Source organism: Camellia sinensis, chromosome 2 (genome assembly GCF_055761805.1).
Source record: "Camellia sinensis isolate YWXY chromosome 2, ASM5576180v1, whole genome shotgun sequence".
Classification (NCBI taxonomy): Eukaryota; Viridiplantae; Streptophyta; class Magnoliopsida; order Ericales; family Theaceae; genus Camellia; species Camellia sinensis.
The window spans coordinates 15,543,186-15,556,927 of record NC_138962.1 but is presented as its reverse complement, the minus strand read 5'-3'; the positions used below and the strand labels follow the sequence as shown (position 1 = coordinate 15,556,927).

Below are 13,742 nucleotides of genomic sequence, written 5' to 3'. Positions count from 1 at the left end.
CTTACTTTGCTTTTAATTTATTTAATTTTTTAATTTTTTAAATTTGTGTTAGAATATTTTGTATAACTTTTGGTTAAAACGATTTTAATGAATTGTTATGATAATGGTTGGGTTATAGCCAAAAAAAAATAAGATTTTGATAAAATGTTCTGAATGTAGGATATCTAATAAATAGAAATAAGTAATGGTTTAAACATGTCAAAATGACATTTGTATTAGTAAATAATTTTGTTAAAAGCTAACATTTTTGCATTATAGCTAGCATGTCAGATTATTCAAAAGATTTATTTTTTGAAAAGAAATATTTTTTTTTTTTTTTGGTGACAAAAATGCATCTTTTAAAACTTCACAAAATAAGAATTTTTTTAAATAAAATAAAATATGAAAAAATTGTGAGAATGTATCATTTTACACTCTAATATATATTTATTTAATTACATATAACCCTGCATCTCTTCTCCTTGAAGAGGTTAATGTTAAGTCTTGCCGCAAATAAAATTCTTCTTCATTATATGTCGACTTTTATGTTCAAAAATAAAAATAAAATAGACATAATGTGCAAAATTAAAGACCACTTTTATTATAATTCAAATTACAACAATCAAACTGACATAGGGATAATATAAGAACTACTCTCGACATTTCTTGCTGATTAGCTTTTCCATTACAATCACCACATACACACACACACACAAAAATAAATAAATAAATAAAACTTAAACATTTGAGGCTGGGAATAGAACGACATAGCAGTATGAAATTACACATTGCCAAAAGCAAAAGATCTTTGGTTGGCACAATCAAGGTTGTTACCAGGGCTAACACCAATGCGATTCTGGACACTTGGAACCGACCCCATGCCCACATTCAATTCCACCATTTATGATGTTTGTGATGACCCCAAACCCTGGAACCCTGCCTGCTGAGCGGTCCGCAGCTGTCGGTGTCCATCTCTCGGAGATAACGTCATGGCATGAAGGCTTTGGTGATTGTAGAGTCATCCAAAATCATAATGTCGTCTTGAATGAGACAACCGGATCAGATGGCAAGGGTTGTTCAAGAGATTAACCCCAATAGCTTTTCCAGCCAGTCCATAATTGTAGTTACTGATTAAATATTATTACATAATTAGATTTTATTTTCATACAAAAGATGTTATTGAGCATCCAATTTTATATTTTCACCTCTTTTAACTAAGCTGGACCAAAAAAAAAAAAAAAAAATTAATATCAACCAAAATTAACGTAAAAAATAATGATTATAATTACTTACTAGGAAATTTGGATTGGGCCTTAGCCATAGTATTTCTTGCCCGCTGCACAAGGCCACTGAGTGTTTGCAACGCAGTAGTCGGGAGGGCTGCCTTGTTCGCTTAAGAAGCAGTATCCTCAAGTGTTAGAAATTGGGCGCCCATGTGGTATGACCCTTAGAACCTTTTGAATCTGAACTTTTTGAACCTTATCCATGTAAGTTTGAATTTGAATTCAAAACTTATTTGAATAACCATTTAGGATATCTATATCTATCATATCAATAGATATGGACAGATGGATAGATAGATATTTGTTATATATTAGATTATATGGTTAATCTAAAGATATACGTATATCAGATATACGTTATGTGGTTTTTACCCGTAACCTTTTTTCCCAGACTCTCTCTCTGACTCTCTCCCAGAAAACAACGATCAAGCCATTTTGCACTGTGACTTGTGTGGGTGATACTCATTTTGTAGTATCACTCCACTGCTGGGTTCGTTGACTGATCAGATTTTGGAAGCACGTGATTTACCCACGAGGTTGTGTCATTAAGGTATGATCTCAATTATTTTTATCCGCTATGTTAATTTATAATGCTTTATGATTTACATTGGTATTAGAGCATATATGGGTTTTTTCGTGCTTATTTTTTATGCATTAAAATATGTGTATTTTTTTATATAAATATATACACATTATATGCATGAAAATTAATGGAGGAGGAAGATGAAGTGCACGATTTTTTGCACTTCAACTCTCATTGATTGAGAATGTGATACATTTCATTTTTATGTTCATTAAATGTTATTTTTAATGCCATAAATGTTTTTATTGTGAAAAATGGAGTTCGGCAATACAAAAATCGAACCAGAAAACACCCTGAAAGGCGGAGCGTGGGCCTCACGCGCCACCTGATGCCGTGGGAGGCTTTTATGCGCCTCCACGCGCTGTCACGCGCTCTCACGCGCCTCTGCGCGCTCTCACGCACTCTTACGGGCCTCCACGCGCGCGCCCTCTGCGCCACACATGCGCGCCACGTGCTGAGCCGTGTGCCGAGCCGTGAGCCGAGCTGCGCGCTGAGTCGCGCCGTTTTTCCTCCGCCGGCTTGGCTGCTGATGTAAGGGTCTGCTTGTTTTGTTTTTAAATTCAGAATTACGTTAAATGGTCATAATTAATTCGTTATAACTTTGTTTTAAGCGTGGTTAGTACCGTTAGACTCAGAATTATATTTTCTATCTTTTGTAAAATTTTAAAAATTTTATGAAAATAAAAGGTATTTTTCCTGTGATTATAATTCATTATTTATGCTTTAAAATGCTTCTGGTATTGCATAAATTATTTTCTGGGGTTGAATTTTTTATTGTAGACTTCTGAAATATTTTTCTATTTACTGGAATAATTTTTTCAGTTTATCAGATTCTGGAATTTTTTATTTCTAATTTAATGTGTGTTTATTAGTTATTTAGAATTCCAGAAAATTTCAGAAAAATTCTAGAAAATTTCAGAAGTGATACAGTTTCTGTTATGGCATAATTTGAATATTAAATACAGCATATTATTTTTTTTAGGGTTTGTAATATGTTGTGATTAGAATAGCAAGATTAATTATTTTTTATTTTAATTCTATTATTAAATGTAACACAGCATATATTGATTGTGAATCTACATTATGATGCTATTGTATGGAATTAGAATTTTTTATCATGCTTTTAGACATGCCATAGTCATTGGCAGGTTATTCGGTTGAGAGAAATCTTTGTACATTAACTCCCGAAAACCAATATTTTGCGCATAAATTAAATTAAATTTTGGATAATTATCACCTGTGGCGCAAGAGATGACTACGAGCATAGTGGATTTTCGATCTTGCGACTTGTGTAATATTGTCACTATTTAATTTAGATTTTTGTGGCAAAATTATATTGTGCTAATCAAATTAATTTTAATGCAAATTTCTCTCTAAATTGACTTAGCTTATGGAAGTTAATTGGTTGACCTAGACTTAGTAAAGATATTCAAATGTGAACAATGTAATCACATTCTTTAGATGAGCAAAAGTCTTGGAAACTTTAGGTCAAGTCTTAATTGAGCCAAAGTAAGGAAACAGGACTCAAAGTCGCCGTGGTTTTGTTGCCTTGTTTGGCATAATAAAAACTAATGTGTGCGTTATGGTTAGCGGCACGCTACGTAGTTTTGGTTGGCGAGTTTTGGAGTTATGAAATTAGTAAGTCCTCAATAGATCTGTATATGATCTTAACTATTGAGCTGCGTGGATTGACTTTGTAATTTGACTTGTAAATAATGTTATATCATTGGATGAAGTAACATTCAAGAGTCACTTCATCCAAGAAATGCGAGCTTAAATAAATTAGTCATTAAGTGTAAGACGAGTAGCCAGTATGAGCAGTGTTTTGCTCTCTACCCAATTATTGGGAGTGGATGGAGCAAAATTTCATGTACTATAATAGTGTGCGTTGAAATATCACGTGAAGTGAAAAGATTAGCACTTAGTGGCTGCAAAATCTATTAACACTAAGTGAAAAGATTAGCGCTTAAAAGCTGCAAAATCTATTAACATTATGTGGAAAGATTAGCACTTAGAAGTTGCAAAATCTATTAACACTAAGTGAAAAGATTAGCGCTTAGTGGCTGCAAAATCTATTAGCATTGCCAACTTGTCTAAGTTTGGACACTTACTGTTTCCACACTTGAGTGTGAGACATGAGGAGGGGCTTCTTTGTATGATTCTTTAGCTAGGCTAACGTTTTTGAATGACGTTTACCACTAAGCGCAAACGTTGCAGCATAATAATGAAAAGGTCAAGGCTGACACGGTTATTATGACTCTAAGAATTTGACGCATGGCTCGTGAGAGTATTGTGTTGAATTAGACTTTTTGGCCTAATTCGCGCTTAAGTTACTTCAGGAGCTGTCATAGTTGATAGCTTATTCTCTCCTTCTTGTGGATAGTAGAATTAATTGCAAGTAACCATGAAGCGAGAAATAAATATGGCAAGAGGAGTATCGTCATCTTTTAACTAGATGCAGTAAAGTATATGGAGAATAAAATTGACTTGAAGGTGCATGGGATTAGCACTTACTAGTTAAATTTGCGACTTAGGCGTACTTGATATCTCCATGACATTCTTTTATGATCTAGTGAATATGAATTAGTCGTGAGTCATTACCTAGTTGGACCTAAACCTTTAAAACTTGTCTTCGAGAACTCACACATTAAGATGATTGGAATTAGTTTATGACATTGGTCATGAACCAGTGGCTTATTATACTTAATCACATTAATGAGATGATGACACGATGGTTTGAGTAGGCCTTCTCGGGCCCACTCGCTTATGACATCCTGCTCTCTTGTGAATGTGTAACTTTGTTCGCAATGGGTGCGCACAAGTAAGTAGAAAAGCCATAGAAGGTCATTTGTTTTGGCACATTTAGTCCACTATGATATTTGTGACTAGATATGTGTAAGGTTATGATAGCTAAGCCTCAATCTCGACACATTTATAGATTACGATACGCATCTGAGTCAAGACTATTTGATCTCCCATAAGTCAAAAGTTTTGAGATGATTTTTGACATAGCACATATGAGGTTGAGATCAATGAGATAATAGCTTTTGTGCCTTTAGTTTTGACCAAGGTGGCGAGTATCTATTTGAGTTATTTTAGAAAACTCTGTGAAGAGAGATAGATGCTTAGAAAATTGATTATTCCTAGTACTCAACAACACAATGGTGTAGTAGAGATAAGGAATTAAATGTTGTTAATGTTAGGTGGATAATGGCGCAAAATGTTTTCCAATTGGGAATTGCACTAGTTTGTTGCCTATATCCCTAACTAAGTGTCCTCCATATCAGATTTTACACTCCATTTGAGTAATAGGTTAGCGGAGAGCCATCTATGGGTGATCTGTAACCGTTAAGCAGCTTATCTTTATTTTACTTCTCATAAGATTGCAAAGTTAAGACCTAGGGTTCTATAACGCATTATTGTATGCTGTCTTGTAAACACAAAGGGTCGTGTGGCGCATTATTGTATACGGTCATGTAAACCATCCGGGTCATGTGCATATAGGTAAGCAGCTTTGTGGTAGTGTAACTAAGCCACATAAAGTTTTATTAGTAAAGGTGACGTGAATAGAGTTTTTGGAACTCTATAAGATAGAGAATTCTAAGCATAGCGCTCTATGTAGCCTAGTTGAGAATGGAAAGAAATTTCTAATATCCTGGGGATAGTGGGAGCGATGCGCCTACTAATGGATTACTCCATTAGAGAAGAATACTCCACATTCTTAGTTGCGTGGTAGCGAATGTGAAAATTTTCCACGTCATCACTGGGTGATTGAGAGGGAAACATTCATGATTGCTCCGCAAGATGATAAAGAGCCTAGGATAATGCCTAAGGCTCTAGTCCCCTATTTTTTAGAAAGTGGATCAATGTTGCGCAGTTTAAAACAAAGGCTTTGAGGATTAACCATTTTTTATAATTTGGTTGACTTTCCATTATGACGCAAAACTGTTATAAAGTTATGCGTAATTTGGATAGTCATTGTTGAGGCATAAGGCTCGCTAGATACCGAAAAGTCGCACCATTGAGGAAAGTGTAGACCATGAGAAGACTTCCTCCTAGGGAGTGAGGTTATTTTGACTTAGGCTATGATTGACATAAGTTCGGAACATTGATTTGTTTACATTGTGACCCAACTTTCTCGTTAGAGAATTGGATAAGTAGATCCGTAGGGATTTACCTTCTGCTTTTATAGTGAAAAGTTAGGAGCGCAAAAAGGTTGTTAGTTCCAATAAATCTTTTACAGCCTAAAACAGTTATCCAAATAGTGGTTCTTAGATTTCGTCAAGCTATGATAGGCCAATGATGATCGATGAAGACCACTGAGGCATGATCAATGGTCCAAAAGAAGTTTTTCCTTACTTAGTCATTATGAGCCAGGAATTTATAAGGTTGTTGCCACCTAGGGTGGGCAATCCTCTATTTTAGATATGATGGACATGGGTGATGTGATTTATATGCTCGGATGTACGATCCTTAGGGATTGCTTTGGGAGAATTCATGTTTTGCCTTCGATGACTTACATAAGGAATATCCTAGACCGATTCTAGATGCAAAATTACAAACCCATTGACTTACCTATTGGTAAAACCCAGAGCCTTAGCTATTGAGTGAATCCTTGGATTGTCTTTGGAAGAAACAGATGACCTATATTCCTTGATCTTTTCTTTATTGTGGGAGCCTAAAGTACGCTATGTGGGCGTATTCGGCATGATAAGTGTTATCTTTCGCAAATGGTCAACTGAGTTGTTTAGACATTGACCTTGCTCATTAGACTGTGGATAAAATGCTTTACTAGTAGTATATTAATTTGCTCATTGTAAGATTCAATGCGCTAGTTAGGTGCATATGCGCTAGTTGGGTGCATCAAGAATGAACGCAAATTGGTCACCAAAATATCTTTAGAGAGGTTATTGCGCAAGAGGTAGTGATCTTAAATCACTTCATGTGAGGCGCACATGGTAGATTCCATTGTATATACTTATCGCAAGAGGTGCTGATAAGGTCTATGTTTGGAATCTAGAATTGTGATCTTGAATCACTTCATGTGAGGCGCACATAGTGGATTCCGTTGTATATACTTATCGCAAGAGGTGCTGATAAGGCTTATATTTGGAATCTAGAATTGCGTAAGCTGTGGTCAAATTTTTTTTTAATCGATCACTTATTTTGAGATGATGGGATGTTGACACTATTATGGTTTGTGTCATAATGATTAGCAGATGATGATGTCAGCCGGCAAGATTGGCTCACTCACACGAGCAATCGCCCTTGGCCCTTGGGAGCGAGCAAGGATGAGACTAGTGGTTTATTTTTATTTGGAGCCAAGAGAGGCTTAAATAATCCACTATATATGTCGCCTTGGTTACAACCAAGATGAGGTCGTGTTAAGGATCAAACATGGATATTAGTACCCACTTTCCATGTTGTGCCTGTTACGATTAGCCAGATGCGAGATCTCATTTGGCGTCTAGAAGGCGAGCAAATAGAGAATTCGGGTTAGGCGCGAGAAAGCGACTAGACTTATATCTGTACAGTGTATCGAGGATGACGTCACTCTTTTGGAAGAGTTACTCCACCATAACATGTATTTATACTATATGTGCTTGGCGACTGAGTAATGAGATGAGAGAATGGATCCCTGTTTCCTCACCGTGTGAGTCTTACGTGTCATTATTGATATGACTTTCATTTATGTACCATATTGTGACTTTTAACTATGTCATAAGGTAAGGGGTTGATGTTCTGCTACTTTGGTATGTTGCCTGCGGTCATGTATGATTCGGCCTTAAGAGACATCACTGGGAAAGCGGTCAATCCTAAACTAAATGGCATGAGGGAAAAGAGAAGATCATCTAGAATTACACCACTGTTATATATTCACTGCCGGCAACTCACATCGCTCTGTATGAGAAGCGGATTGAGTGTGAATATATTGCAAGAATTGAGAGGGTCGAACATGCTCTTTTGAGGGATTAGAGATGTTTTTTGGACCGGTGTAATTAGATGGGTCTGGGGTATATGAGACACTATTTCTGTTCTTTTTGGGTTGATGTCTCTATGCTGGCTCATTTTGAGTTTCTAGTATAGAGCTCCCACATGTAGGTGTTCTCAGCAGTCGCACGGTGCAGTGGCTAGTATGAGATTGTTTATTTTTTTGGGGAGATTGAGATAGAGATGTGGCAGTGTCATGCCAACTCATGTCCGAGTGGGAGATGTTAGAAATTGGGCGCCCATGTGGCATGACCCTCAGAACCTTTTGAACTTGAACCTTTTGAACCTTATCCATATAAGTTTGAATTTGAATTCAAAACTTATTTGGATAACCATTCAGGATATCTATATCTATCATATCAATAGATATGGATAGATGGATAGATAGATATTGGTTATATATCAGATTATATGGTTAATCTAAAGATATACGTATATCAGATATACCTTATGTGATTTTTACCCATAACCTTTTTTCCCAGACTCTCTCTCTGACTCTCTCCCAGAAAACAACGATCAAGCCATTTTGCACTGTGACTTGTGTGGGTGATACTCATTTTGTAGTATCACTCCACTGCTGGGTTCGTTGACTGATCAGATTTTGGAAGCACGTGATTTACCCACGAGGTTGTGTCATTAAGGTATGATCCGAATTATTTTTATCCGCTACGTTAATTTATAATGCTTTATGATTTACATCAAGAGTATGATCCATCTGGTGCAGTAGGCCACCCACCTATCCATGTATAAAATAACATGATCACATATATAATTATTCTATTTAAACTCACAAGACTATAGTTTTTACTGAACGGGTCACACATTCTTAAATACTTCAAATGTTTTATCAGGGTCAAACAAAATTATTAGAGTGAGACTCGTGACAGCCTTAGAGGCCGCAACAACATCATGGAGGAGAGTAATTATCTAGTCTTTCTTAACAAAAGGTGAACAATACTATATAGATGAGAGGCAGGAGGGGACGAAACTAACCAGTGGTTTCATGGGAAGTTTGGGCCAAGAAAGTAACAATCGCCTTTAGCCGTGTGGTAGTGTCACCGATGGTGCCAAAGCTGCCAAAGGACTTGGTGGCGGCAATGAAAGCCTCATAAGTGTAGAGGTTCTTGGCAGGACAAACAGCGTCGTTGCGATGCAGAAGCATTTGATTGAACATTGATTTACTAATCACATTGCTGATGATGTCCCCACCACTTGGTCCTGGGGTAAGAGTGTCACCAAAGTCGCTGCCGCACTAGCTTTGGCAACCAGCAGCACAGTAGTCAGGGGTGGTTCCGCACCACCCATGTTGGCTGCAGCATGGGCCTCTTGGGCACAGTGCACCCCCAGCTTGACTTCCATATTGCTCTGCTGAGATTCTTGGTGTTAGTACTACTAGGATGGTGAGCAAAGAGAGAAGTGTCAAGGCCCAACTAAACCTCATTTTGATTTTCACTTTTGTGTTTTGAAGTGATTTTGTTGATGTTTGAGGAAGTGGCATCGGATGTATGGTTTATATATAGGTAGGGGTGTAATTTTGGCCTGGCCTATCTAGGCTCAGGCTGGGCGGGGCTCATGTCGGGCCTTGCGGACTCTTGCCAAAAAATTGGGCTGGGCCACGGGCTAGAAAACTAGGCCCAGGCCCAAACCCAGGCCCAGGGGTATTCGGGTTTTGGGCGGGCCAGTGGGCCGGGCCCATGGGTGGGCCTAAATAATTTTTATTTTTTATTTTTTATCTTTTTCACAAAAAATCTATTATTTTCCATTAAAAATAACACTGGGTCTCGAGCCGAGCTTTTGGGCTGGCCTTGAGCGAGCCGATAGGCCGGGCCAAGTGGGTCGGGCTTCAAAACGATGGCCCAGGCCCTAGCCCAAGGCCTCGGGCTGGGCTTGGGCTTGAGCCTAAATGGGCCGGGCCCACCTCGGGCCGCCTACGGGCTGTGGGCCAAAATTACACCCCTATATATAGAAGGCCATGAGGCAATTGGAGAAAGCATTTTTTATGTTGCTGGAATCCTACGCGGTGGAATTGAACTACTTTTTTTTTTTATTGAACAATTTTGGATAAATTGCAAATACATTATTTAAGATTTGTTTAAAATATGAATTGTCTATTGTGATTTTAAAAATTACATTTCGTCCCTTCAAGTTTCTAATCCAATAACAAATAACCTCTTTTATTATTAATAAAATATCAAGTTAATTAATAATTTTTAATAATGTTAGAAATATATTTTAATTAATAATTCAGGTAATTTTATTATTGTATAAAAGAATAGTTAAAAAATTTATTTTTTAATTAATTTTATTAAATAACAAATTCTAACAAAAAAAAAAAAATACTTATAATTTTTAAAATTACATAGAACAATCCAAATTTCAGGGGTATTTGTATTTTACCGAATAATGTTTGTGTTAGACAATCAATACTGATGGTGGATTTGGAGAAATATTTCTTTTCCTATTCGACCAAATCTCTGTTCAACAAAAGTAAACAGAAGACCACTAGGACGGCTCTTATAGCTTCCATCCTGTTCATCAATGCTGTTGTAATTTATTTATTAGATAAAAATAATTTAAATGAATTAATTTTTTTAGAAACAGAGAGAATAGTATTTTTAACTTGAAACAGAAATATTTTTAAATTCTCTATTTATAGATTATTAGATTAAGATGACCTCTAATTTCAATCTTAATTAAGATGATAAGCTTAACAAATACATTATTTGTTTTCTTGTTATATAACAATCAAAATTAGAATTCAAATCAATTATATGTAGTCACGTAGATGACTCGATACCGGGTTTCTTTCAAATTGATCCTTACATGGTTTTTATTACCGTTACTCTTGTATTTCATAAACAAAGTGTGAATTAACCGCCTTTCAAGTATTCCTTTGTAGAAAAAATTGTTGCATATCAATAGCGTATGTACTTTCTATTACCATCACTCTAATCTTGTATTCTCTTCTAAACATAAACACAAATAAAAATAAAAATATATTATTAGATATTCTTAGATTATGATATAATGGTGTTTACGTAATACTAAATATGTTATCTCTTCTCATAACTATCTAATAAATGTGACTAATATCATATAGTTTTCTAAGACTATTGAACAATTATCCAATAAATATAATGGACCTCACACTATCTAACTTAATCATCACCACTTTGCCAACACCCTTCAAAGTATAATTTGACATTACTTATGTGTTATTCCTAACAAATGAATAATAACAAAACATATTTGGTTATCATTTGTTTTTCAATTACTTGACAAAAATGAGTCAACATTGTACCTTTAAAAATTTTTGAGTCTCAATAACGAAAAATGTTTGAGAGTCGTAAACTTACTTCCCCAATTTGATTTGTGGGGATGTATTTTCTGAATACCAACATGTGGCATGGTGACCCCGATATGTCAGCCAAGGTGCCACGTGTCATGGTAGTTATGCCGAGGTTATCTTTGGCGAGGCCGAGGTGATTTCCGAAGATATCAGAATCCGAGATAAGCGGATAAGGGACAAGAGTCCTAGAGTAAAGAGAAGACTTAGCCAAGATAAGGATAAAACTCTTAGGGAGTTTATCCCTTAAAGAGTCCAAAGTCAGTATTGAATTGGAGTCCATAGAAGTCAGGCTTCTAGTGGGACTTGGATTGAGTAAACTATAAAAGAGAGGCACCCCCGTGGGTCTAAGTACGCAGTTTTATACTCAAGCTTGTGAGTTTAGCACTTGATTATCTTTGAGAGATATACTGACTTGATCGTCGGAGTGCCCCCGGGTGGAAGAGCCACCGCCGGAGCCTTTTCTTTCTGTTACAGGTTTGTTGAAGCCATCTATTCTGCCGGTGCTCTCCAGCTGATTACTAGGCGGGCAGTGTGGTCAGAAAATTACCTACACAATTTGGCGCCGTCTGTGGGAAACTTAGAAGAATAGATGGCCAGTAACGGACAAAGGGAAAACATTGGGGGTGACACTCCTGCTGGGAGTGGCAGACCAATTGACCTTGACGTTGAAGGAGACAACCACAGTATAGAAAATCATGACCAGGGCCATGGAGAGAAAGATGCCGGCCAGGAGGGCGGTACTTCGAAGCGAACAGACTAAAGCAAGTACTATCACGAAGACAACCTTCACGTATGGAGGGAAAGGTGCCTACGAAGAGATGAGGAAATAAAAGAATTGGCGAACAAGTTGGCAGACCTTCAGTCGATTGTCAACTTCATGATGCAAAATAATGTCATGCAGCCACCATACCCGCTGCAGGATACGCCGATGCCCGCAACTAACACCCAGAAGGGAGGAAGAAGAACAATCCCCGAAGTCCCTCAGCACACCAGGAGTGGAAGGCATTCTCACCGACCTTCCAGGGAAGTCGGACGGGAGGAGCCGAGGCAAGAAGAGTCCCGAAAGACACATCACATGAAGGATCCAGGGCCCAAAGAACATCAGCATGTTCAAGGGCAAGCACTCTGCTTTGACACAACCCATGGAGAAAGATCGAAACGGGCCCACCAAGAGGCTGAAAGTAGTGTGCCAAAAAGATTGAAGTCCAGAGATAGCCGAGCTTCAGGTAGGAATAAAGAAGACTTGAGGGATTACCTCAAAAGGAGGCAGCAGAATGTTGAAGCCAAGGTTACTTCCCCAGTTAAGCTGAGAACACCATTCTTGGTGGAACTGGACAAATTTGAAGCACTAAAGAGATTCAGTATGCCAAGGTTCCAAATTTATGATGGTAAGTCAGATCCTAACTTTCATGTCGGACTATACCTGAATTCAATGGCATTATATAGTGGGAACGAGCTGTTGCTCTGCAAAGTATTCCCCTCATCCTTTGAGGAGATCGCATCCTATTGATTCCATAAACTACCGAAGGGAAGCGTGAAGAACTGGGAAGGCCTGGTCGAGATGTTTGTGGCCAGGTTTGTAACAAATAAACTACAACCCTTGAGGGTCGACGCACTGATGGCTCTAAAGATTGCCAAGGACGAAGGCCTTAGGGCCTATGCAAAAAGGTACTACGAGGTGTTCAATCGAATACTTGATTGCAACCAAGAGGTGGCGGTCGTGTCCTTCAAGAACGGCCTGAAAGATGACTGCCCACTATGGAAATCTTTGGCAAAAACATTGCCAAAAACATTGCCAAAAAGCATGGAAGAACTCATGGCGAGAATAGAGAAGTACGCCAGAGCCGAGGAAGATACGTCGGGAAATAAAGAAACAAAGCAGGAGAAAGGAAACGGCTCGCCGAAGCGAAGCCGAGGCAACAATGGACCATCTAAACAAGAAACGGAATTGAGGGGTAAACAGGCAGTAACAACTATATTCCGAGTCCCAATCCACAAAGTCTTGGATCAAATACGAAACCAACCCTATTTCAGAGCTCCAGCAAGAGCACCAGGGGAATTCAAGGGAAGAAACGTTGGTAGGCGTTGTGCTTACCACAATGAAGAAGGGCACCCAACTCAGGGTTGCAGAGCCCTAAAAGCACACTTAGAAGACTTGGTAAGGCAAGGCCATTTGAGGGACCTTGTTGATGAGGCCAGGACAAGAGAAGAACATGCAAGATTGCCTCAAGCACCTGTAGCTCCACCTCCCCCAGCACAACAACCACAGGCAGGAGGACCACGGGTGGTTAATGTAATCCACTCAAAGGTGAACGAAAGCGACATTCGGGGAGAAACCCAAAGAGTAAAACACCTGCAGTACATGAACCAGGTCGGACACAAAAGAAGTCGGCATGAGGAGTACCGAGGACCGATGATAGCCTTCACTGAAGCCGACCTAGAGATGGTCCAGCATCCGTATAATGATGCCTTGGTAGTATCCCTCCAGGTTGGGGAGTGTCAAGTAAAACGCATCCTAATAGAGCGGGTACCATCGCCTGCAAAACTTCTGGAAGTG

At 38.2% G+C, this 13,742-nt stretch overlaps 1 pseudogene; it reads right to left on the bottom strand.

The window, feature by feature from the left end:
• Positions 1 to 662: 662 nt before the first annotated feature.
• On the bottom strand, positions 663 to 9,277 carry LOC145819860 (endochitinase-like; annotated as a pseudogene).
• Positions 9,278 to 13,742: the final 4,465 nt, after the last annotated feature.